The sequence below is a fragment of the Bombina bombina genome, chromosome 2 (assembly GCF_027579735.1).
Source record: "Bombina bombina isolate aBomBom1 chromosome 2, aBomBom1.pri, whole genome shotgun sequence".
In the NCBI taxonomy this organism is placed as follows: domain Eukaryota; kingdom Metazoa; phylum Chordata; class Amphibia; order Anura; family Bombinatoridae; genus Bombina; species Bombina bombina.
Window position 1 is genome coordinate 665,938,454 of NC_069500.1, and position 23,403 is coordinate 665,961,856.

The window sequence follows — 23,403 nt, forward strand, 5'->3', positions numbered from 1 at the left end:
ACCAGATTTGCAAAGCAGCAACTTGGTCCTCTTTGCATACTTTTACTAAATTCTACCATTTTGATGTATTTTCTTCTTCTGAAGCAGTTTTTGGTAGAAAAGTACTTCAGGCAGCGGTTTCAGTTTGAATCTTCTGCTTATGTTTTTCGTTAAACTTTATTTTGGGTGTGGATTGTTTTCAGCAGGAATTGGCTGTCTTTATTTTATCCCTCCCTCTCTAGTGACTCTTGTGTGGAAAGATCCACATCTTGGGTAGTCATTATCCCATACGTCACTAGCTCATGGACTCTTGCTAATTACATGAACGAAAACATAATTTATGTAAGAACTTACCTGATAAATTCATTTCTTTCATATTAGCAAGAGTCCATGAGGCCCGCCCTTTTTTGTGGTGGTTATGATTTTGTATAAAGCACAATTATTCCAATTCCTTATTTTATATGCTTTCGCACTTTTTTATCACCCCACTTCTTGGCTATTCGTTAAACTGAATTGTGGGTGTGGTGAGGGGTGTATTTATAGGCATTTTGAGGTTTGGGAAACTTTGCCCCTCCTGGTAGGAATGTATATCCCATACGTCACTAGCTCATGGACTCTTGCTAATATGAAAGAAATGAATTTATCAGGTAAGTTCTTACATAAATTATGTTTTAATCCTATAAACATAGACAACAAATACATTGAACTATATCAGAATATGGTCCTGGGAGATCTCGAGAAAATGTTTAAGTCTGCAACCAAGAAAAAGGATTTTTCATTTTACAGACATCGCAAAGCATTATATAGTTTACAAAATAATCCCAATATCATCATTAGGGATGTGGATAAGGGTGGGGGGATCATTGTACAGAACATTCAAGATTACATTGGAGAAGCCAACAGGATTTTAGGAGATGAGAATTATTATTAAATCTTACCTAAAGATCCCACTCCTATTTATATTCAATCTTATAATACATTAATTGATAAAGGAGTGTCTTTAGGCATACTCAATAAAAACGAGAAAGATTTTCTGAGAACTTCAAATCCGAGTATAGCCCATTATTACCATTTACCCAAAATACATTAAAAAAAAACTAATCCCCCCAGACGACCCATCATAGCAGGAATTTGAAATTTAACTTATAATTTATCATTTTACATAGATCAATTTTTACAGAAATCTGTTATTTCTTTATCCTCTTATATTGGAGACAGTACTCATCTTTTACAATTACTTAATGATATCTCCATCAAGGATAACAATACACTATGGATAACATGCAATGTCAGTTCTTTATACTCCAATATAACACACGATTTAGGGGTAGCAGCAGTCTCTCATTTTCTTGAATCAGACCCATATTTAACAAATACACAAAGAGCTTTCATTTTAGAAAGCATCTTATACATTCTACAACACAATTATTTTATTTACCAAGATCGATATTATTTACCAATCAAGGGTACAGCCATGGGGACCAGGTTTGCCCCAAGTTTTGTGAATCTCTTCATGGGTCTTTTTGAAGAGAGATATTTATCACGCGGACTTTGGGGCGAACCTGGTCTTCTATGGCCGTTACATTGATGACCTCATTTTTATCTGGGATGGAGACAGAATATCAGAAGAAAGATTCATTACTCATCTTAATCAGAACCAGATGGGCATTAATTTTACGGCCAATATTCAGACTAATGACATTGAATACTTAGATCTTGTCCTAAGTTGGGGTCCCGATAATACAATAATATCAAAAACTTATTTTAAGGATGTAGACAGTAACAGTTATCTGGACTATCACAGCAACCACCACAAAAGTTGGATCAACAATATTCCATACAGCCAGTTTAGACGAATAAGGAGGAATTGTACAGAATATAACACCTTTTTAGAACAAAGTCACATACTATATAATAGATTCATAGAAAAAGGCTACCCCCCCCCCAGTCTTTTAAACCAAGTCCTTGCGAGAACAAAATCTCTGGATAGAAATCTTATTTTACAGAATAAAACAAGATCAATTCCATCTATAGAACTAATAGAAAATCAGGGGAACTCTATGTTCATCACACAATATAACAACGAATTTCATAAAATGCAACAAATTATGAATAAACACTGGCATATTATACAACGAGATCCAATCTTCAAAAGTATTGTCAAAGACAAACATAGAATAGTATAAAGAAGAGCACCAACTTTAAGGAACAAACTAGCCCCGAGTAAAATAGTTAAACATGTTAAATCATATAAGAAAGAAATAAACAAATGTAACAAAGGGATCTTTGGCTTGAAGGGCGTTTATAAATGTGGCAAAACAGGTTGCAATTCTTGTGTCTATATCAAATCGGGCATAAAAACCTTTAAATCATCCACTACAGGTGAGTCTTTCCCAATTGAAGGTTTTTACAATTGTGACTCTATTTTTGTGGTGTATCTAATAGAATGCTTATGCGGCCTACAATATGTTGGACTCACTTCTAGAAAACTAAGATTAAGCATAGCATACTCAACCATTGTTTACAGAAACATCAGGGCAACCCTTACATTTTCAAATACCATCCCATAGACTTTATATCAAAATCCTCTGATTACAATAGGTTGAACCAATTGAGACAATTCGAAACCTATTGGATTTTTAAACTTAAAACATGAATGTCAATTTAGATCTGGCTGCATTTAATTAATCAATTTCGTGCGTATACATATATTTTTGATATGATATTTTTGTTATGAATTTTTTGTACAGTATTTTTTGAACATCACTAATATACTACGATAACTATTCATTACTGATCTACGGGATATGACATATATATGGCACAGGATCACCTTTCATCATCATACTTCATGTTAACACATCATTCATTATCATACTTCATGTCAACACACAACGGACTCAATATATGAATTACACATGCTCTATAATATATATTTTTTCACATCCATTTTACCATTTCGCCATCATAACATTGCACTACAAACAGATATGTACATCCTTCTCTTTTTTGATTGGAGATGTCACTTTCTCACCATCATTTCATACTAAATACCCAATACATCCACACCAAACAACAATTTTTTTGTGTATGTATCCTTTTGATCCATCAAATTATTATATCATCTATAGCAAAAATGGATCAATTACAATTATTTTTTCTTCATTCACTATCACTTTTTCTAAATTACAATACACAATTTTAAAACAAAATATAAATAAATAAACACACCTAGGTCCTTCCCCCCCTCCCCTCCTCCCTTCCCCCTTCCCCCCCTTTAACAATTCACATTGAATATATACATGAAATATCACAATTATTTAATTTCATAACACCTAACAAATAGAGATTGATCCCTTTTATATTGATACAATTATTTATTTTTATGTGTATCAAAGGGATATCAAATTCTTATACAGGCTGGGCTATTATCATTATTTACAGATCTATAATAGATTATTGGGCAAATATAGAATCAATTTTTCCTTATTTCAAGTATGACCACATATAGATATAGAATTAATTTTTCCGTATTTTAATCATGACCATATATTGGTTTGGGTTAACCGGACAGTTTTATATACACATATATTATAAACATTTTTATGGAATTATACACTTTGATCACATATACTCACAACTCTACGAATTGTTAGGTTAAATTATGAAATACAAGAATAGAGCAATTTATAGATATAACTTTATTTTGAAAATTGAGGATTCTATAAAACTCCTTTGTAATACAAATTATGCATTACATGTAGCAGATACCAAACTAAAAATGTTTTGAATAACACAAACGTAATACATTCTATTAGTAGAACTATTATTTTAGGAACGATAATGGTATGAGTTCTCAAAAGTCTCTCATAAGGTCTAAACACAAGTCCTCATTGGTTAAATATCCCTTAGAGAGAATGCTGATATTTAAAACTGTTACAATCGCTTATGTGTAAAATGTATCCAACTGAATAATGAAATAAGAAATTGAGCATGAAGGGAAAAATTAGTAACAAGCAAACATTTATCAACATTATATTTCAAGTTATTTGCGTTTTGTATTTTGTATTCTTTCAAGACATGCAACTAACTATTACCAGTCAGAAACTTTTCATGTACAAGTTATCTGTGTTTAAATATTAATAATGAAATTTCTAAGTCACACATCAGCATTAAATTTAGATACACATAATCTGTTATGTAATTCTCGCCAACAAACACGCTGTTTTTTAAAAAAAAGATTGTTTTTTTAATAAAACATACACACACATGTTAGTTTTTAGCTGTGAAAGGACTGCACAGGGTTTTAAGATTGTTTTTTATTATTGTTGAAAACAGAGCCGATTTAAAGGAAATGTTTTGTATTGATGAATGAACTAAGTTTACTATTGGAGCTCTGTAATTATGACAACTTCCGTTTTGTTCACACACATGTATTTAATGTTGTTCAGTTTAATGAATTTTATTCAGTTTGTACTGCCTGAGGAAACGACCAGATCTTTGGGTCGAGAAACACGTTGCAGAGATACAAGAAATAAACGGATAGATTACGAGTTTTTGTCGGTAAGCCAACGCTGGTATTACAGGTTTTTTTAAACCTGGCGTTAGCCTCTAAAAAGTGCGCATTGAGCAAAACTTAGCTCCACATCTAATCTCAATACCAGCGTTGCTTACGGTAGCGGTAAGCTGGCTAAACATGCTCGTGCACGATTTCCCCATAGGAAACAATGGGGCTGAGCTGGCTGAAAAAAAACCTAACACCTGCAAAAAAGCAGTGTTCAGCTCCTAACGCAGCCCCATTGTTTCCTATGGGGAAATAAAAAATATGTCTGCACCTAACACCCTAACATGAACCCTGAGTCTAAACACCCCTAATATTACACTAATTAACCCCTAATCTGCTTGCCCCTGACATCATCGCCACCTGCATTATACTATTAATCCCTGATCTGCCGCTCCGGACAACGCCGCTACCTACATTATACTTATAAACCCCTAATCTGCTGCCCCCAACATCGCCGACACCTACATTATAGTTATTAACCCCTAATCTGCCCCCCCAATGCCGCCGCAACTATATTAAATTAATTAACCCCTAATCTGCCGCCGCCAACGTCGTCACCACTATAATAAAGTTATTAACCCTAAACCTAAGTCTAACCCTAACCCTAACACCCCCCTAATTTAAATATAATTTAAATAAACCTAAATAAAATCACTACAATTAAATAAATTATTCCTATTTAAAACTAAATACTTACCTATAAAATAAACCATGATAGCTACAATATAACTAATAGTTACATTGTAGCTACCTTATGATTTATATTTATTTCACAAGCAACTTTGTATTTATTTTAACTAGGTACAATAGTTATTAAATAGTTATTAACTATTTAATAACTACCTAGCTAAAATAAGTACAAAATTACCTGTAAAATAAATCCTAACCTAAGTTACAATTACACCTAACACTACACTATCTTCAAACTAATTACCTAAACTACCTACATTTATTTACAATTAAATTCAATAAACTAAATTACGGAAAAAAAGCCACTAAATTACAGAAAAAAAAATTAAAAGAAGTTTAAACTAATTACTCCTAATCTAAGCCCCCTAAAATAATAAAATTAAAAAGCCCCCCAAAATAATAAAATGCCCTACCCTATACTAAATTACAAATAGCCCTTAAAAGGGCCTTTTGCGGATCATTGCCCCAAAGTAATCAGCTCTTTTACCTGTAAAAAAAAATTACAATACCCCCCCCCAACATTACAACCCACCACCCACACTCCCCTACTCTAAAACCCACCCAATCCCCCTTTAAAAAAACCTAACACTACCCCATTGAAGATCACCCTACCTTCAGCCGTCTTCACCCAGCCGGGCACAAGTGGTCATCCGATGGGGCAGAAGAGGACATCCAGACCGGAAGAAGTCTTCATCCTATCTGGGCAGAAGAGGACATCCGGACCGGCAGAAGGCTTCATCTAAGTGGCATCTTCTATCTTCTTCCATCCGACGAGGAGTGACTCCATCTTGAAGACATCCAGAGTGCGACGGACTAACGACGAATGACAGTTCTTTTAAATGATGTCATCCAAGATGGCGTCCCTCGAATTCCAATTGGCTGATAGGATTCTATCAGCCTATCGGAATTTAGGTAGGAAAAATCCGATTGGTTGATTTAATCAGCCAATCGGATTGAAGTTCAATCCGATTGGCTGATTTGATCAGCCAATAGAATGCAAGGTCAATTCTATTGGCTGATCCAATCAGCCAGTCGGATTGAACTTCAATCTGATTGGCTGATTAAATCAACCAATCGGATTTTTCCTACCTTAATTCCGATTGGCTGATAGAATCCTATCAGCCAATCGGAATTGGAGGGATGCCATCTTGGATGATGTCATTTAAAGGAACCGTCATTCGTCGTTAGTCCGTCGTGCTGGAAGGATGCTCCACGCCGGATGTCTTCAAGATGGAGTCGCTCCTCGTCGGATGGAAGAAGATAGAAGATGCCGCTTGGATGAAGATTTCTGCCGGTCCGGATGTCCTCTTCTGCCCAGATAGGATGAAGACTTTTGCCGGTCTGGATGTCCTCTTCTGCCCCATCGGATGACCACTTGTGCCCTGCTGGGTGAAGACGGCTCAAGGTAGGGTGATCTTCAATGGGGTAGTGTTAGGTTTTTTTAACGGGGGATTGGGTGGGTTTTAGAGTAGGGGTGTGTGGGTGGTGGGTTGTAATGTTGGGGGGGTATTGTAATTTTTTTTAACAGGTAAAAGAGCTGATTACTTTGGGGTAATTTAGTATAGGGTAGGGCATTTTATCATTTTGTTTTTTTTTATTTTATTAGGGGGCTTAGATTAGGTGTAATTAGTTCTTAATTAGTAAACTTCTTGTAATTTTTTTTCTCTGTAATTTAGTGTTTTTTTTCGTAATTTAGTTTATTGAATTTAATTGTAATTAATTGTAGGTAGTTTAGGTTATTAGTTTAATGATAGTGTAGTGTTAGGTGTAATTGTAACGTAGGTTAGGATTTATTTTTCAGGTAATTTTGTACTTATTTTAGCTAGGTAGTTATTAAATAGTTAATAACTATTTAATAACTATTGTACCTAGTTAAAATAAATACAAAGTTGCCTGTGAAATAAATATAAATCATAAGCTACCTACAATGTAACTATTAGTTATATTGTAGCTATTTTAGGGTTTATTTTAATCGGTAAGTATTTAGTTTTAAATAGGAATAATTTATTTAATTATGTTAAATTTATTTCGTTAAATTTAAATTATATTTAAGTTAGGGTTAGGTTTAGACTTAGGTTTAGGAGTTATACCTTTAATATAGTAGCGGTGACGTTGGGGTGGCAGATTAGGGGTTAATAAATGTAAGTAGTTGTCGGCGATGTTAGGGCAGGCAGATTAGGGGTTAATAAAATGTAACTAGTGTTTGCGAGGCGGGAGGGCCACGGTTTAGGGGTTAATACATTTATTAAAGTGGCGGCGGTGTCCGGTCAGCAGATTAGGGGATAAATAATTTTATTATAGTGTTTGTGATGTGGGGGGAGCCTCGGTTTAGGGGTTAATAGGTAGTTTATGGGTGTTAGTGTACTTTTTAGCACTTTAGTTAAGAGTTTTATGTTCCGGCATTAGCCCATAAAACTCTTAACTACTGACTTTTAAATGCGGTAGAAGTCTTGCCAGGAGAGGGTCTACTGCTCACTTCTTCCAAGACTCGTAATACCAGCGTTAGGCAAATCCCATTAAAAAGATAGGATAACCAATTGACGTAAGGGGATTTGCGTTAGACTCGAGTCGCGGAAGAAAAGTGAGCGGTGGACCCTTTCCTGCCTGACTCGTAATACCAGCGGGCGTTAAAAAGCAGCGTTGAGACCTCTCAATGCTGCTTTTTAAGGCTAACGCCAAACTTTTAATCTAGGCGAAAGTTTCTTTTTGTATTTTAAACTTTTTCGGAAGTTGTCCTTTCATCTGTCCAAAAGGAAATACCACTATATCAGATTCACAAATTGGCAATCCTTGGAATACAGCTGGGACTCACCCAGAGGAATTGCAACTGGGATCAGACTAAGGTTCCTTGGAGATACTGTTGACTGGCGAGCCCGAACAGTGTACTAGCCACTTTTGAGTGCTAGCCTGTCTACTGGCACCGGTCACAAGTACGGTGCAACTTTTTCTGGTAAGCCTCTTAATTCTATTAGTCTAGCGGTGTTACCCAGACCTATTTAGACTATGAGGCGCCCTCTTTTTCTTCTCTAAATACTAATAGTTAGTTACTGAATTTAAGTTTTGACTCCATATATTTGGATAGTCTTTATTAGGACTTTTACCAAAATGGTTCTCATTCAGTCCTAAAGTGAGACATACCAGTCTAAAGGGGAAAACCTTTAGACTGGTATGATTTCTTTTTAATTTCTTTTTAATTTTAATATCAACAAATCTGAATCGGATAAAATTATATCTACTGAGTAAGTAACGAATATATGAATAGATGGCTCTATTTGCTGTTTTTTTCCTCACCCCGATTCTCATTTTTATTCTCAGTTGTATTCTAATTTTTATGATTTTTTATTCCCATTATTATACTTAATTTTAAAATTAATTAGGTTGTATAATATATTTGATTTTAGGAATGAATTGTTTCTAGTTACCTGTATTCGATTATGTATTTATTAACTCTTTCTTGGAGATATATTTATGTTTGTTCTATAATATGTAACATATTGAGCGGTTTTAATGTGATCCTGTATGCAAAATAGGGAGCTGGTTTCAATTGACCAATGAGAATGAGACTGTCAGCTGTAAGTATCATGAACCCTCCTGCAGGAAAACATATGCCTTGATAAAGTCCAGATGATACCGGAGGAAACGCTTTGGGTATTTGTGTCCTCTGGCAGGATCTGTAGCATGTTTGCAGAAGCACCATAAACATAGTGCTTGAACATGAACAAGCCATTCACAAGCCTAGGAACTAAAGAGACTGAACGCTATCACAGATCGTGAACTACACATGAGGATACCTTTGTTTATAATGTAATCATTTTACATACTTCTAATAAGTGTTTTTTTATTCTTTGCACACATATTTGTCTGATTAAACACATTTGAGTCTTGGGATGCGCTGTTTGTGTTTATATATTGTATAGATCTGATTCTTTGCTTGCCTAGAAGGGACGAAACAACCATCTTTAAAACAGCACCGCTCGTAATTCAGCAAATTGACAATCTGTATAGGATCCACTTGATGTGAAGTGCAAAGCTTATGTAATAGTATCTTTTTACTGGTATCTCTTTTGAGATATTTTGTGACATTGTATCATCAATTGTTTTAATGTATATATACAAGGCGATAAGTTTGCCCAGAGGGCAGTCTATGTTTAAAAACTGCAACCCCCCAAGCTAAAGCAAAGAAAAAAGAAAAATTACAGAAAAAAATAACCAAATGTATCCAAAATAAAAAAATGTAAACCTAAACTAATACCCCTATAAAAATAAAAAATCCTCCCTAAAATAAAAACACCCCTAATATAATACTAAACTACCAATAGCCCTTAAAAGGGCCTTTTTTAGGGCATTGCCCTAAGTTAAACAGCTCTTTAATATGTAAAAAATACTAAATCCTAACAATTAAAAAACCCGACCCACCAAACCCCCCAAAATTAAAAAACTAACACTAAAAAAACCCTAAACTACCCATTGCCCCTAAAGGAGCATTTGTATGGGCATTGCCCTTAAAAGGGCATTCAGCTTTTTTACTGCCCTTAAAAGGGCAATCAGCTCTTTTTCAAGCCCATAAACCACTAATATAAAAAAAAACCACCCCAAAAATTAATATAAAAAAGCCTAAACCTAAGACCCAAATAGGTGCTCACTATTCCTGAAGTCCAGCAGAGAAGGTCTTCTTCCAGACAGATCCATCATCTTCTATCTTCTTCCAGAGTGACGGCGGTGCGTAGTGGAGGTACAGAGCTATGTTCCCGATGTCTGGATCCTCAGCGACGGTCCTCAATGGCAGCGGTCCTCGGCAGGGGTCATAGGCGGCTGCGTTCCTTGGTGGTGGCGGTCATTGGCGGAGGCGTTCCTCGGTGGCATGGAGGCTCCACTTCATCCGATGTCCATTGTAGACTGAAGATTGATTGGAAGGTACCGCAATCAATTTGGGGTACCTTGAATTCCTATTGGCTAAAAGTTTTAAATCAGCCAATAGGATTAAAGCTAATGAAATCCTATTGGCTGCTCAAATTAGCCAATAAGATTTGATTAGCTCTCATCCTATTGGCTGATTTAAAAATATCAGCCAATAGGAATGCAAAATACCCCAATAAATATGGGGTACCTTGCATTCAATCTTTAATGTGCGGCAGACGATCGCATGAAGAGGAGCCTCCATGCCGCCGAGGAGCACCGCCTCCAAGGTTCATCACATATGGGAAGTCCGCTCAACACCTCCACTATGCGCCGCCTTCACTGTGGATGAAGATAGAAGATGATGGACCCGCCTGGAAGAAGACCTTCTCCGCCGGACTTCAGGAACTGTGAGTACCTATTTGGGGCTCAGTGTTAGGGTTTTTTTTATTATTTTTTTTTTTTTTTTTTTTAAGATTAGGGATTTGGGCGCTGTAAAAGAGCTGAATGCCCTTTTAAGGGCAATGGCCATACAAATGCCCCTTTAGGGTCAATGGGTAGTTAAGTTTTTTTTAGTGTTAGTTTTTTTATTTTGGGGGGTTTGGTGGGTGGGGGGTTTTACTGTTAGGGGGGGACTTGATTTATATTTAATGTAAAAGAGCTAATTTCTTTAGGGCAATGCCCTACAAAAAGCCTTTTAAAGGCTATGGGTAGTTTATTCTAAGATAAGGGAATGTTTTTATTTTGGGGAGCTTTTTTATTTTTATAGGGATTAGGTTTATTTTTTTATTTTGGATAATGTGGTTTATTATTTTGTGTAATGTTAGACTTTTTTTATTTTCTGTAATGTTAGACTTTTTTTTCTGTAATTTTAAATTAGTTTAAACTTAGTTTTCTTTACTTTCAAAGTAATGTTAGGTTTTTTATTTTAATTGTAATTTAGGATTATTTAAATTTATGTAATTGGGTTAATCTAGGGGGTGTTAGGTTAGGGGGCTTAGTGATTAGTTATTTGCATTTTGGAGTTTGGCGGTTTAGGGGTTAATAGATTTATTATGTTAATTGTGATGTGGATTAATGGCGGTTTAGGGGTTAATAGATTTATTAGGTTAATTAGCGATGTGGGTTAATGGCGGTTTAGGGGTTAATAGATGTATTAGGTAGTTTGCGATGTTGGGGTCGGCCGATTTAGGGGTTAATAATTTTCTAAGTTAGTTGGTTAAGTTTTTTTCTTAATACTTATTGCAGGCGGTTATGTTTTTTTTAATACTTATTGCGGGTGGTTAGGTTGTTTTTTTTAAATACTTAGGCCTAGATTTAGAGTTCGGCGGTAGCCGTGAAAACCAGCGTTAGAGGCTCCTAACGCTGGTTTTAGGCTACCGCCGGTATTTGGAGTCAGTGATTAAAGGGTCTAACGCTCACTTTTCAGCCGCGACTTTTCCATACCGCAGATCCCCTTACGTCAATTGCGTATCCTATCTTTTCAATGGGATCTTTCTAACGCTGGTATTTAGAGTCGTTTCTGAAGTGAGCGTTAGAGCTCTAACGACAAAACTCCAGCCGCAGGAAAATAGCAGGAGTTAAGAGCTTTCTGGGCTAACGCCGGTTCATAAAGCTCTTAACTACTGTACCCTAAAGTACACTAACACCCATAAACTACCTATGTACCCCTAAACCGAGGTCCCCCCACATCGCCGCCACTCAATTAAAATTTTTTAACCCCTAATCGGCCGACCGCCAACTACGTTATACTTATGTACCCCTAATCTGCTGCCCCTAACACCGCCGACCCCTATATTATATTTATTAACCCCTAATCTGCCCCCCTCAACGTCGTCGACACCTGCCTACACTTATTAACCCCTAATCTGCCGAGCGGACCTGAGCGCTACTATAATAAAGTAATTAACCCCTAATCCGCCTCACTAACCCTATCATAAATAGTATTAACCCCTAATCTGCCCTCCCTAACATCGCCGACACCTACCTTCAATTATTAACCCCTAATCTGACGACCGGAGCTCATCGCTACTATAATAAATTGATTAACCCCTAAAGCTAAGTCTAACCCTAACACTAACACCCCCCTAACTTAAATATAATTTAAATCTAACGAAATTAATTAACTCTTATTAAATAAATTATTCCTATTTAAAGCTAAATACTTACCTGTAAAATAAATCCTAATATAGCTACAATATAAATTATAATTATATTGTAGCTATTTTAGGATTAATATTTATTTTACAGGAAACTTTGTAATTATTTTAACCAGGTACAATAGCTATTAAATAGTTAAGAACTATTTAATAGTTACCTAGTTAAAATAATAACAAATTTACCTGTAAAATAAATCCTAACCTAAGTTATAATTAAACCTAACACTACCCTATCAATAAATTAATTAAATAAACTACCTACAATTAACCTAACACTACACTATCAATAAATAAATTAAATACAATTGCTACAAATAACTACAATTACATAAACTAACTAAAGTACAAAAAATAAAAAAGAACTAAGTTACAAAAAATAAAAAAATATTTACCAACATTAGAAAAATATTACAACAATTTTAAACTAATTACACCTACTCTAAGCCCCCTAATAAAATAACAAAGACCCCCAAAATAAAAAATTCCCTACCCTATTCTAAATTAATAAATGTAAAAGCTCTTTTACCTTACCAGCCCTGAACAGGACCCTTTGCGGGGCATGCCCCAAGAAAATCAGCTCTTTTGCCTGTAAAAAAAAACATACAATACCCCCCCCCCAACATTACAACCCACCACCCACATACCCCTAATCTAACCCAAACCCCCTTAAATAAACCTAACACTAAGCCCCTGAAGATCTTCCTACCTTGTCTTCACCATCCAGGTATCACCGATCCGTCCTGGCATCCGGTGCTGAAGAGGTCCAGAAGAGGCTCCAAAGTCTTCCTCCTATCCGGCAAGAAGAGGACATCCGGACCGGCAAACATCTTCTCCAAGCGGCATCTTCGATCTTCTTCCATCCGGTGCGGAGCGGGTCCATCTTGAAGCAGCCGACGCGGATCCATCCTCTTCTTCCGTTGTCTCCCGACGAATGACGGTTCCTTTAAGGGACGTCATCCAAGATGGCGTCCCTCAAATTCCGATTGGCTGATAGGATTCTATCAGCCAATCGGAATTAAGGTAGGAATATTCTGATTGGCTGATGGAATCAGCCAATCAGAATCAAGTTCAATCCTATTGGCTGATCCAATCAGCCAATCAGATTGAGCTCGCATTCTATTGGCTGTTCCGATCAGCCAATAGAATGCGAGCTCAATCTGATTGGCTGATTGGATCAGCCAATCGGATTGAACTTGATTCTGATTGGCTGATTCCATCAGCCAATCAGAATATTCCTACCTTAATTCCGATTGGCTGATAGAATCCTTTCAGCCAATCGGAATTCGAGGGACGCCATCTTGGATGACGTCCCTTAAAGGAACCGTCATTCATCGGGAGACAACGGAAGAAGAGGATGGATCCGCGTCGGCTGCTTCAAGATGGACCCGCTCCGCACCGGATGGAAGAAGATCGAAGATGCCGCTTGGAGAAGATGTTTGCCGGTCTGGATGTCCTCTTCTTGCCGGATAGGAGGAAGACTTTGGAGCCTCTTCTGGACCTCTTCAGCACCGGATGCCAGGACGGATCGGTGATACCTGGATGGTGAAGACAAGGTAGGAAGATCTTCAGGGGCTTAGTGTTAGGTTTATTTAAGGGGGTTTGGGTTAGATTAGGGGTATGTGGGTGGTGGGTTGTAATGTTGGGGGGGGTATTGTATGTTTTTTTTTACAGGCAAAAGAGCTGATTTTCTTGGGGCATGCCCCGCAAAGGGTCCTGTTCAGGGCTGGTAAGGTAAAAGAGCTTTTACATTTATTAATTTAGAATAGGGTAGGGAATTTTTTATTTTGGGGGTCTTTGTTATTTTATTAGGGGGCTTAGAGTAGGTGTAATTAGTTTAAAATTGTTGTAATATTTTTCTAATGTTGGTAAATATTTTTTTATTTTTTGTAACTTAGTTCTTTTTTATTTTTTGTACTTTAGTTAGTTTATGTAATTGTAGTTATTTGTAGCAATTGTATTTAATTTATTTATTGATAGTGTAGTGTTAGGTTAATTGTAGGTAATTGTAGGTAGTTTATTTAATTAATTTATTGATAGGGTAGTGTTAGGTTTAATTATAACTTAGGTTAGGATTTATTTTACAGGTAAATTTGTTATTATTTTAACTAGGTAACTATTAAATAGTTCTTAACTATTTAATAGCTATTGTACCTGGTTAAAATAATTACAAAGTTACCTGTAAAATAAATATTAATCCTAAAATAGCTATAATATAATTATAATTTATGTTGTAGCTATATTAGGATTTATTTTACAGGTAAGTATTTAGCTTTAAATAGGAATAATTTATTTAATAAGAGTTAATTAATTTCGTTAGATTTAAATTATATTTAAGTTAGGGGGGTGTTAGTGTTAGGGTTAGACTTAGCTTTAGGGGTTAATCCATTTATTATAGTAGCGATGAGCTCCGGTCGTCAGATTAGGGGTTAATAATTGAAGTTAGGTGTCGGTGATGTTAGGGAGGGCAGATTAGGGGTTAATACTATTTATGATAGGGTTAGTGAGGCGGGTTAGGGGTTAATACATTTATTATAGTAGCGGTGCGGTCCGCTCGGCAGATTAGGGGTTAATAAGTGTAGGCAGGTGTCGGCGACGTTGAGGGGGGCAGATTAGGGGTTAATAAATATAATATAGGGGTCGGCGGTGTTAGGGGCAGCAGATTAGGGTACATAGGGATAATGTAAATTGCGGCGGTTTACGGAGCGGCAGATTAGGGGTTAATAATATAATGCAGGTGTCAGCGATAGCGGGGGCGGCAGATTAGGGGTTAATAAGTGTAAGGTTAGGGGTGTTTAGACTCGGGGTACATGTTAGGGTGTTAGGTGCAGACGTAGGAAGTGTTTCCCCATAGGAAACAATGGGGCTGCGTTAGGAGCTGAACGCTGCTTTTTTGCAGGTGTTAGGTTTTTTTTCAGCTCAAACAGCCCCATTGTTTCCTATGGGAGAATCGTGCACGAGCACGTTTTTGAGGCTGGCCGCGTCCGTAAGCAACTCTGGTATCGAGAGTTGCATTTGCGGTAAAAATGCTCTACGCTCCTTTTTTGGAGCCTAACGCAGCATTTTTTTGAACTCTCGATACCAGAGTTAATTTTATGGTGCGGCCAGAAAAAAGCCTGCGGAGCGTTAACAGCCCATCTACCGCCAAACTCCAAATCTAGGCCTTATTGCGGGCGGTTCGTTTTTTTTTATTTGTAATACTTATTGCTGGTGGTTAGGTTTTTTTTTTTTTAAATGCTCTGTTTGCCTTATTCTTTTGGCTGCCTCGCGCTGCCAACATTCCTTTAAGGATGCGTGTGCAACTGGTGACACAGACGGACACGTTACAAATAGTGATGTCGCGAATAGTTCGCTGGCAAATAGTTCCCGGCGAACATAGCATGTTCGCGTTCGCCACGGCGGGCGAACAGATGCAATGTTCGATCCGCCCCCTATTCGTCATCATTGAGTAAACTTTGACCCTGTATCTCACAGTCTGCAGACACATTCCAGCCAATCAGCAGCAGACACTCCCTCCCAGACCATCCTACCTCCTGGACAGCATTCATTTTAGATTCATTTGGAAGCTGCATTCTTAGTAAGAGGAGGGACAGTGTAGCTGTTGGTGATTTAATAGGGACATTGATAGCTAGGCTAGTGTATTCAGTGTGCACTACAGTCCTGAAGGACTCATCTGATCTCTGCTGTAAGGACAGCACCCCAAAAAGCCATTTTTAGGGCTAGAACATCGTTTGTTTTTTTTAGTTTTTTTTCCCTGTGTAATCTAATTGCAGTTGCCTGCCTGCCAAGTCACTTGCCCAGTGCCACCACTCATATCTGGTGTAACAGTAGTGTAAATTTAAAAAAACAAACTTTTTTGACTGTGAAACATCAGTCTGCTAGTGTAATCTAATTGCAGTTGCCTGCCTGCCTGCCAGCGTGTGTGCCAGGCCCACTTGCCCAGTGCCACCACTCATATCTGGTGTAACAGTAGTGTAAATTTAAAAAAAAAAACTTTTTTGACTGTGAAACATCAGTCTGCTTGTGTAATCTAATTGCAGTTGCCTGCATGCCAGCGTGTGTGCCAGGCCCACTTGCCCAGTGCCACCACTCATATCTGGTGTAACAGTAGTGTAAATTTAAAAAAAAAAACTTTTTTGACTGTGAAACATCAGTCTGCTTGTGTAATCTAATTGCAGTTGCCTGCCTGCCAGCGTGTGTGCCAGGCTCACAGCGTATACTGTGCCCACTTGCCCAGTGGCCCCACTCATATCTGGTGTAACAGTAGTGTAATTTAAAAAAAAAAACTTTTTTGACTGTGAAACATCAGTCTGCTTGTGTAATCTAATTGCAGTTGCCTGCCTGCCAGCGTGTGTTCCAGGCTCACAGCGTATACTGTGCCCACTTGCCCAGTGCCACCACTCATATCTTGTTTAATAGTAGTGTAAGTGTACATTTAAAAACAAAAAAAACTTTTTGGACTGTGAAACATCAGTCTGCTTTTTTGTGTCAGGCTCACAGCTTATACTGGGCCCACTTGCCCAATGCCACCACTCATATCTTGTTTAATAGTAGTGTAAGTGTACATTTAAAAAAATAAAAACTTTTTGGACTGTGAAACATCAGTCTGCTTTTTTGTGTCAGGCTCACAGCTTATACTGTGCCCACTTGCCCAATGCCACCACTCATATCTTGTTTAATAGTAGTGTAAGTGTACATTTAAAAAAATAAAAACTTTTTGGACTGTGAAACATCAGTCTGCTTTTTTGTGTCAGGCTCACAGCTTATACTGTGCCCACTTACCCAGTGCCACCATTCATATCTTGTTTAATAGTAGTGTAAGTGTACATTTAAAAAAATAAAAAACTTTTTGGACTGTGAAACATCAGTCTGCTTTTTTGTGTCAGGCTCACAGCGTATACTGTGCCCACTTGCCCAGTGCCACCACTCATATCTTGTTTAATAGTAGTGTAAGTGTACATTTAAAAACAAAAAAAACTTTTTGGACTGGGAAACATCAGTCTGCTTTTTTGTGTCAGGCTCACAGCGTATACTGTGCCCACTTGCCCAGTGCCACCACTCATATCTTGTATAATAGTAGTGTAAGTGTACATTTAAAAAAATAAAAACTTTTTGTACTGTGAAACATCAGTCTGCTTTTTTGTGTCAGGCTCACAGCATATACTGTGCCCACTTGCCCAGTGCCACCACTCATATCTTGTTTAATAGTAGTGTAAGCGTACATTTAAAAAAATAAAAACTTTTTGGACTGTGAAACATCAGTTTGCTTATTTGTGTCAGGCTCACAGCGTATACTGTGCCCACTTGCCCAGTGCCACCACTCATATCTTGTATAATAGTAGTGTAAGTGTACATTTAAAAACAAAAAAAAACTTTTTGGACTGTGAAACATCAGTCTGCTTTTTTTGTGTCAGACTCACAGCTTATACTGGGAACACTTGCCCAGTGCCACCACTCATATCTTGTTTAATAGTAGTGTAAGTGTACATTTAAAAAAATAAAAACTTTTTGTACTGTGAAACATCAGTCTGCTTTTTTGTGTCAGGCTCACAGCATATACTGTGCCCACTTGCCCAGTGCCACCACTCATATCTTGTTTAATAGTAGTGTAAGCGTACATTTAAAAAAATAAAAACTTTTTGGACTGTGAAACATCAGTTTGCTTATTTGTGTCAGGCTCACAGCGTATACTGTGCCCACTTGCCCAGTGCCACCACTCATATCTTGTTTAATAGTAGTGTAAGTGTACATTTAAAAACAAAAAAAACTTTTTGGACTGTGAAACATCAGTCTGCTTTTTTGTGTCAGGCTCACAGCTTATACTGGGCCCACTTGCCCAGTGCCACCACTCATATCTTGTTTAATAGTAGTGTAAGTGTACATTTAAAAAAATAAAAACTTTTTGGACTGTGAAACATCAGTCTGCTTTTTTGTGTCAGGCTCACAGCGTATACTGTGCCCACTTGCCCAATGCCACCACTCATATCTTGTTTAATAGTAGTGTAAGTGTACATTTAAAAAAATAAAAACTTTTTGGACTGGACTCGGCATCCAACCCTGTGCAAATGGGGTCTTTCATGCTGTCGTGCCTGTTGAGTGACCCTCGTATAACAAAGCTGAAGGAGAATGACCTGTACTGGGTGTCCACGCTACTAGACCCACGGTATAAGCATAAAGTACCTGAAATGTTACCGAATTACCGCAAGTCGGAAAGGATGCAGCAGTTCCAAAATAAATTAAAAAGTATGCTTTACACAGCGTATAAGGATGATGTCACAGCACAACGGAATCTAACAGGGGAAGAGGTGAAAGTAATTCTACGACTCCCACGACCACGCCGGCAAGGACAGGACGCTTTACACACATGTTGATGGAGGACATGCGGAGCTTTTTAACTCCTATGCATTGCCACAGCCTTCGGGGTCCACCCTCAGAGAACGACTCGACCGACAGGTAGCAGACTACCTTGCCTTAACTGCAGATCTCGACACTCTGAGGAGCAATAAACCCCTTGACTACTGGGTGTGCAGGCTTGACCTATGGCCTGAGCTATCCCAATTTGCGATAGAACTTCTGGCCTGCCCCGCTTCAAGTGTCCTGTCAGAAAGGACCTTCAGTGCAGCAGGAGGTATTGTCACTGAGAAGAGAAGTCGCCTAGGTTAAAAAAGTCTAGATTACCTCACCTTTATTAAGATGAATGAGGGATGGATCCCGAAGGGACTGACATTGGGCGATACATTCGAGTAAAAAAGGCCTGATGAGATGAGCTGCCTTGGGCTAAAAATGGTCCACACGGTGATGTATTTTATCTTCGAATGCCGGATGACTTGCGTGACTTATCCGCCACCAACTAGGGTGCAAGCCAAAATGTTTTAGGGCACTTTCTGCCTGGGAAACAAACATCAATTTTTCTGGCCGCTGCTACAGCAGCGGCTGCAACAATACCTAATTTTTCAGCCATGTGTACATGCCTAATTTTTCTGGCCTCTGGTGCAGCACTGTGGCTTCAAAAACCAAACCAATAAAAAAGGCACATAACAGGGATTAAACTGATAGGAATAGTACTACTTAACACACCACTCCTATCTGGTGGCACAATAATAGATTGTACGCGCAGTGCCCCAAATTTGAAGTAGGAGGACCGACCAAGCATCTTTTTCCATCTCCCGGTTCCTAAAATCCATGCCATATACACGTCCCCTGATAGGGGAAGGAACAGGGATTAAACTGATAGGAATAGTACTACTTAACACACCTTATAATAACGCAGAGAGAGGCAATGCAGAGAGAGGAGTCTGAAGAAGAGGAGTCAGAGGAGGAGGGTGACTTTGAGGAGGTGGAAGACCAAACACAGCAGGCGTCCCAGGGAGCTTGTTGTCACCTTTCGGGGACCCTTGGTGTTGTACGCGGCTCAGTGGAGGAAGAGACCTTCAATGACATCAGTGAGGACAAGGAACGGGACATGGCTAGCTTGGTATCCAACCTTGTGCAAATGGGGAGTTTGCGGTTGTGCAAATGGACTGTTTGCGGTTGTTTGCGGTGCGTTAAACGGGGAGTTTGGTCTGTCACTGTGAAGCGGGCATAACCCTTACACTACCTGATCGATACAAAATCATACCTGATGTTTTAAAGCACGTTATTCCAAACAATTTAGGAATGTTAGGTGATTTATGCCCTTTATGGATTAAAACCAGATTCTGCATCAACTATGTAATTTTCCGTGGGAGTTTTGCCATGGATCCCCCTCCGGCATGCCACAGTCCAGGTGTTAGTACCCTCTGTGTGCAACTGGTGACACAGACGGACACGTTACAAATAGTGATGTCGCGAATAGTTCGCTGGCAAATAGTTCCCGGCGAACATAGCATGTTCGCGTTCGCCACGGCGGGCGAACAGATGCAATGTTCGATCCGCCCCCTATTCGTCATCATTGAGTAAACTTTGACCCTGTATCTCACAGTCTGCAGACACATTCCAGCCAATCAGCAGCAGACACTCCCTCCCAGACCATCCTACCTCCTGGACAGCATTCATTTTAGATTCATTTGGAAGCTGCATTCTTAGTAAGAGGAGGGACAGTGTAGCTGTTGGTGATTTAATAGGGACATTGATAGCTAGGCTAGTGTATTCAGTGTGCACTACAGTCCTGAAGGACTCATCTGATCTCTGCTGTAAGGACAGCACCCCAAAAAGCCCTTTTTAGGGCTAGAACATCGTTTGTTTTTTTTAGTTTTTTTTCCCTGTGTAATCTAATTGCAGTTGCCTGCCTGCCAAGTCACTTGCCCAGTGCCACCACTCATATCTGGTGTAACAGTAGTGTAAATTTAAAAAAACAAACTTTTTTGACTGTGAAACATCAGTCTGCTAGTGTAATCTAATTGCAGTTGCCTGCCTGCCTGCCATCGTGTGTGCCAGGCCCACTTGCCCAGTGCCACCACTCATATCTGGTGTAACAGTAGTGTAAATTTAAAAAAAAAAACTTTTTTGACTGTGAAACATCAGTCTGCTTGTGTAATCTAATTGCAGTTGCCTGCATGCCAGCGTGTGTGCCAGGCCCACTTGCCCAGTGCCACCACTCATATCTGGTGTAACAGTAGTGTAAATTTAAAAAAAAAAACTTTTTTGACTGTGAAACATCAGTCTGCTTGTGTAATCTAATTGCAGTTGCCTGCCTGCCAGCATGTGTGCCAGGCTCACAGCGTATACTGTGCCCACTTGCCCAGTGGCCCCACTCATATCTGGTGTAACAGTAGTGTAAATTTAAAAAAAAAACTTTTTTGACTGTGAAACATCAGTCTGATTGTGTAATCTAATTGCAGTTGCCTGCCTGCCAGCGTGTGTTCCAGGCTCACAGCGTATACTGTGCCCACTTGCCCAGTGCCACCACTCATATCTTGTTTAATAGTAGTGTAAGTGTACATTTAAAAACAAAAAAAACTTTTTGGACTGTGAAACATCAGTCTGCTTTTTTGTGTCAGGCTCACAGCTTATACTGGGCCCACTTGCCCAATGCCACCACTCATATCTTGTTTAATAGTAGTGTAAGTGTACATTTAAAAAAATAAAAACTTTTTGGACTGTGAAACATCAGTCTGCTTTTTTGTGTCAGGCTCACAGCTTATACTGTGCCCACTTGCCCAATGCCACCACTCATATCTTGTTTAATAGTAGTGTAAGTGTACATTTAAAAAAATAAAAACTTTTTGGACTGTGAAACATCAGTCTGCTTTTTTGTGTCAGGCTCACAGCTTATACTGTGCCCACTTACCCAGTGCCACCATTCATATCTTGTTTAATAGTAGTGTAAGTGTACATTTAAAAAAATAAAAAACTTTTTGGACTGTGAAACATCAGTCTGCTTTTTTGTGTCAGGCTCACAGCGTATACTGTGCCCACTTGCCCAGTGCCACCACTCATATCTTGTTTAATAGTAGTGTAAGTGTACATTTAAAAACAAAAAAAACTTTTTGGACTGGGAAACATCAGTCTGCTTTTTTGTGTCAGGCTCACAGAGTATACTGTGCCCACTTGCCCAGTGCCACCACTCATATCTTGTATAATAGTAGTGTAAGTGTACATTTAAAAAAATAAAAACTTTTTGTACTGTGAAACATCAGTCTGCTTTTTTGTGTCAGGCTCACAGCATATACTGTGCCCACTTGCCCAGTGCCACCACTCATATCTTGTTTAATAGTAGTGTAAGCGTACATTTAAAAAAATAAAAACTTTTTGGACTGTGAAACATCAGTTTGCTTATTTGTGTCAGGCTCACAGCGTATACTGTGCCCACTTGCCCAGTGCCACCACTCATATCTTGTATAATAGTAGTGTAAGTGTACATTTAAAAACAAAAAAAAACTTTTTGGACTGTGAAACATCAGTCTGCTTTTTTTGTGTCAGACTCACAGCTTATACTGGGAACACTTGCCCAGTGCCACCACTCATATCTTGTTTAATAGTAGTGTAAGTGTACATTTAAAAAAATAAAAACTTTTTGTACTGTGAAACATCAGTCTGCTTTTTTGTGTCAGGCTCACAGCATATACTGTGCCCACTTGCCCAGTGCCACCACTCATATCTTGTTTAATAGTAGTGTAAGCGTACATTTAAAAAAATAAAAACTTTTTGGACTGTGAAACATCAGTTTGCTTATTTGTGTCAGGCTCACAGCGTATACTGTGCCCACTTGCCCAGTGCCACCACTCATATCTTGTTTAATAGTAGTGTAAGTGTACATTTAAAAACAAAAAAAACTTTTTGGACTGTGAAACATCAGTCTGCTTTTTTGTGTCAGGCTCACAGCTTATACTGGGCCCACTTGCCCAGTGCCACCACTCATATCTTGTTTAATAGTAGTGTAAGTGTACATTTAAAAAAATAAAAACTTTTTGGACTGTGAAACATCAGTCTGCTTTTTTGTGTCAGGCTCACAGCGTATACTGTGCCCACTTGCCCAATGCCACCACTCATATCTTGTTTAATAGTAGTGTAAGTGTACATTTAAAAAAATAAAAACTTTTTGGACTGGACTCGGCATCCAACCCTGTGCAAATGGGGTCTTTCATGCTGTCGTGCCTGTTGAGTGACCCTCGTATAACAAAGCTGAAGGAGAATGACCTGTACTGGGTGTCCACGCTACTAGACCCACGGTATAAGCATAAAGTACCTGAAATGTTACCGAATTACCGCAAGTCGGAAAGGATGCAGCAGTTCCAAAATAAATTAAAAAGTATGCTTTACACAGCGTATAAGGATGATGTCACAGCACAACGGAATCTAACAGGGGAAGAGGTGAAAGTAATTCTACGACTCCCACGACCACGCCGGCAAGGACAGGACGCTTTACACACATGTTGATGGAGGACATGCGGAGCTTTTTAACTCCTATGCATTGCCACAGCCTTCGGGGTCCACCCTCAGAGAACGACTCGACCGACAGGTAGCAGACTACCTTGCCTTAACTGCAGATCTCGACACTCTGAGGAGCAATAAACCCCTTGACTACTGGGTGTGCAGGCTTGACCTGTGGCCTGAGCTATCCCAATTTGCGATAGAACTTCTGGCCTGCCCCGCTTCAAGTGTCCTGTCAGAAAGGACCTTCAGTGCAGCAGGAGGTAT